Below are 4,005 nucleotides of genomic sequence, written 5' to 3' on the forward strand. Positions count from 1 at the left end.
TATGGCCTGTGTACCTGATCTGCACACGAGACATCCTAGAGGTTATATAATGTACAAACACATTGTAAATGAATTAATATTTATACTTCAAATCTTTAGACATTGATTCTTCTCAAATGTCTTTACCTTACCAGATGTTATTAGAACCTTCATCACAGACCTGGGATGTAAATACTGGATGTTTTCAATGTTTTAGGAAACCCGTTTTCTAAGCTTCTATTAGCGACAGAAGACGCGGTGGTAAACGGTTTGGAGCCGGGAGGACGAGGAGACCTGAGGACCTTTATCTTAACAACGAGCTCAGAGTCTGAGGACCTTTATCTTAACAACGAGCTCAGAGTCTGAGGACCTTAATCTTAACAAGCAGCTCAGAGTCTGAGGACCTTTATCTTAACAAGCAGCTCAGAGTCTGAGGACCTTTATCTTAACAACGAGCTCAGAGTCTGAGGACCTTAAGTTGTAGAGCTAGCATAAGTGTTTGAAAACTTTGAGGACGAAGCACTTCCTGTTACGGTTACCCCCGACAACGCCAAAACGGCGTCCTCAGAGAGGAGATGATGTTGCGTTAGATACCTGTTCCCAACACACTGGTTAAGTTTGCTTACTCGTCATAATCGCTATAACCTTAAGTCTTTTTGTGTGTTCAAAACGCCTTCTGGCCTACAACTTATGCAACAAGAGTTCAGTTTAGTTTCTCATTTCTACGTTTGGTTTTTAGGCTTCAGGTTTAAGTTTTAAACCCACGATAAGGCGCCACACTTCCATTTCCTGGTCACATGTTTCCGTCACACCTGGCTCCGCGAGGCCACGCCCACAACCTCCTGGAGGTCTGAGAGCCGACCGGCGCTCTGGGGTGGATTCAACGGGTCACTTCTTTATTCGTATCGTCCTTTGTCGCAATGCCGTTTTGAACAGACCCCCCCCTGTGAGACTTGAACCCAAACCAGCGAACCAGGAAGAGGTCCAGGTTCAGCTCCCGATGAGGACCTAGGAGGGAGCCCCTTCTGGTCGGAGGAGGTACTGCTGGTCTCCAGGAAGCTGAGGAACAGACGCTCACGTGCACACTAGCAGTGTGCACGTGAGTCGGCGGCGATGAGGACCTCGCTGGGAGCATGGTGGTGGTGGATCTCCAAGGCACCTTTGGTTCGGTCTGAACTGGTTCTGTTGTGTTCACATGAACTGGTTCTGTTGTGTTCACATGAACTGGTTCTGTTGTGTTCACATGAACTGGTTCTGTTGGAGTGTGTTTACATGAACTGGTTCTGTTGTGTTCACATGAACTGGTTCTGTTGTGTTTACATGAACTGGTTCTGTTGTGTTCACATGAACTGGTTCTGTTGGAGTGTGTTCACATGAACTGGTTCTGTTGTGTTTACATGAACTGGTTCTGTTGGAGTGTGTTTACATGAACTGGTTCTGTTGTGTTCACATGAACTGGTTCTGTTGGAGTGTGTTCACATGAACTGGTTCTGTTGTGTTCACATGAACTGGTTCTGTTGTGTTCACATGAACTGGTTCTGTTGTGTTTACATGAACTGGTTCTGTTGGAGTGTGTTTACATGAACTGGTTCTGTTGTGTTCACATGAACTGGTTCTGTTGGAGTGTGTTCACATGAACTGGTTCTGTTGTGTTCACATGAACTGGTTCTGTTGTGTTCACATGAACTGGTTCTGTTGGAGTGTGTTCACATGAACTGGTTCTGTTGGAGTGTGTTCACATGAACTGGTTCTGTTGTGTTCACATGAACTGGTTCTGTTGTGTTCACATGAACTGGTTCTGTTGTGTTCACATGAACTGGTTCTGTTGTGTTCACATGAACTGGTTCTGTTGGAGTGTGTTCACATGAACTGGTTCTGTTGTGTTCACATGAACTGGTTCTGTTGTGTTCACATGAACTGGTTCTGTTGGAGTGTGTTCCCATGAACTGGTTCTGTTGTGTTCACATGAACTGGTTCTGTTGTGTTCACATGAACTGGTTCTGTTGTGTTCCCATTGAGCCGAGGCCTGCAGTCCTGGTACCTGGTACCAGGTACCTGGTACCTGGTACCTGGTACCAGGTACCCGGTACCTGGTACCTGGTACCTGGTACCAGGTACCCGGTACGAGCCGTGTACAGAGGCGTCTGTCTGGTGTTTGAGGATCACTGTTCATCGTTTAGACAGTAAGGTACTTTGGTTCATCAGTCAGTGTGGGTGTCGTTGAGGAAGAGCTCTGGTTTAATGTTTAGGTTCTTGTTCCGACTTGGTAGCAATCATCTCAGACATGTAACAAATAAACTCATTTCTTTTCTACAACGTGTGCAGTGACCTTTGGCCTTTTGAAAGAAGACCAGCGCATCGCCGACCCTGAAGACAGTTTGACCCATGACTGCTAATTTGCAAATGAGCAACAGATTATAATTTGTAATCAGATTAAAAATGATTACAGTCATAATGTCTAGTGATTGGCTTACGCATATACACACAAAAACAAACACAAAATAACTGGACCTCGCACCAACCTCATCAATGTTACTGTAATAATGGGCAACAGATTAGGGTTAATTAATGACGATTAAATAATTAAAGTAGTTTGATTAAGAATGTACCGCGAGTTAGTTTAAAGAGTTAGGAGTCGTTTCCATCTGAAGGCACCGGGAGACTCCCGTCCACGACCCGTCCCGGTTTTGGCTCCTCCCGTGCGCCTGTTGCGCCGCTCCGCTCCGCTGAGGCGCCTGTTGCGCCGCTCCGCTCCGCTCCGACCAGCCGCCTGTTGCGCCGCTCCGCTCCGCTGAGGCGCCTGTTGCGCCGCTCCGCTCCGCTGAGGCGCCTGTTGCGCCCCGCTGACGCTCAGCGGGAGGTCTAACAGAGCGAAGAGACTCTGACGTTCAGCTCCACCGCTAAAGGTCTGAACCAGCGGCTCCGAATCAGGTTAACGACTGTGTGTGTGCGTGTGTGTGTGTGTGTGTGTGTGTGTGTGTGTGTGTGTGTGTGTGTGTGTGTGTGTGTGTGTGTGTGTGTGTGTGTGTGTGTTGATTCGTATTCATTTTCATCCTGCGGAGGGCGTCGCGTCCTCCTCTTCTGTCTGTTCTCTCAGCGGTCCTCTTCTCTCTCTCTCTGTCTCTCTCTCTCTCTCTCTCTCTCTGTCTCTCTCTCTCTCTCTGTCTGTCTCTCTCCCTCTCTCTCTCTCTCTCTCTCTCTCTCTCTCTCTCTCTCTCTCTCTCTCCCTCTCTCCCTCTACGTCTCTCTCTCTCTCTGTGTCTCTCTCTCTACGTCTCTCTCTCTCTCTCTCTACGTCTCTCTCTCTCTCTCTCTCTCTCTCTCTCTCTCTCTGTGTCTCTCTCTCTACGTCTCTCTCTCTCTCTCTACGTCTCTCTCTCTCTCCCTCTCTCTCTCTCTCTCTACGTCTCTCTCTCTCTCTCTCTCTCTCTCTCTCTCTCTACGTCTCTCTCTCTCTCTCTCTCTACGTCTCTCTCTCTCCCTCTCTCTCTCTCTCTACGTCTCTCTCTCTCTCTCTCTCACTCTCTCTCTCTCTCTCTCTCTACGTCTCTCTCTCTCTCTCTCTCTCTCTCTCTCTCCCTCTCTCTCTCTCTCTACGTCTCTCTCTCTCTCTCTCTCACTCTCTCTCTCTCTCTCTCTCTCTCTCTCTCTCTCTCTCTCTCTCTCTCTACGTCTCTCTCTCTCTCTCTCTCTCTCTCTCTCTCTCTCTCTCTCTCTCTCTCCCTCCCTGCGGGTCGACAGCGTCTCGTCTCGTCACAGCTGCTAAAGTTCTTCGTCTGAAGGTAAGCGATCGTTTTGTGACCTCGCGCCTCCGCGTTGCGCGTCCGACGGGTTAGCGGTCAGCTGAGCGCCGCGCGGTCGAATCCGTTCACGAGGAAACGCAAAAAAGAGAAGCGCGCCGATTGGCGCCTTGTCGCCCGCTTTGTTTTCCGCGGCTCGTCCGTCCCCGCGGTGCGCGCGGTGGTGGAGCGATGCTCATCACACGCACGCCACGTATGTAGCGTGTAGTCCGCGGCGCTCGACGTG

General features: G+C 49.2%; 1 protein-coding gene across 1 annotated transcript in view; it reads left to right on the forward strand.

Annotated features, from left to right (window-relative positions):
• Positions 1-2,895: 2,895 nt before the first annotated feature.
• Positions 2,896-4,005, forward strand: part of LOC311373240 (voltage-dependent calcium channel gamma-4 subunit-like) — a gene marked incomplete at its 3' end in the record, with an annotated part of 8,862 nt that continues 7,752 nt past the window's right edge. Inside the window, exons 1-2 of the mRNA XM_084490045.1 lie at positions 2,896-2,910; positions 3,721-3,761. The remainder of the gene's footprint in view (positions 2,911-3,720; positions 3,762-4,005) is intronic.

Source organism: Micromesistius poutassou (genome assembly GCF_964030765.1).
Source record: "Micromesistius poutassou genome assembly, contig: SCAFFOLD_134, whole genome shotgun sequence".
NCBI lineage: Eukaryota > Metazoa > Chordata > Actinopteri > Gadiformes > Gadidae > Micromesistius > Micromesistius poutassou.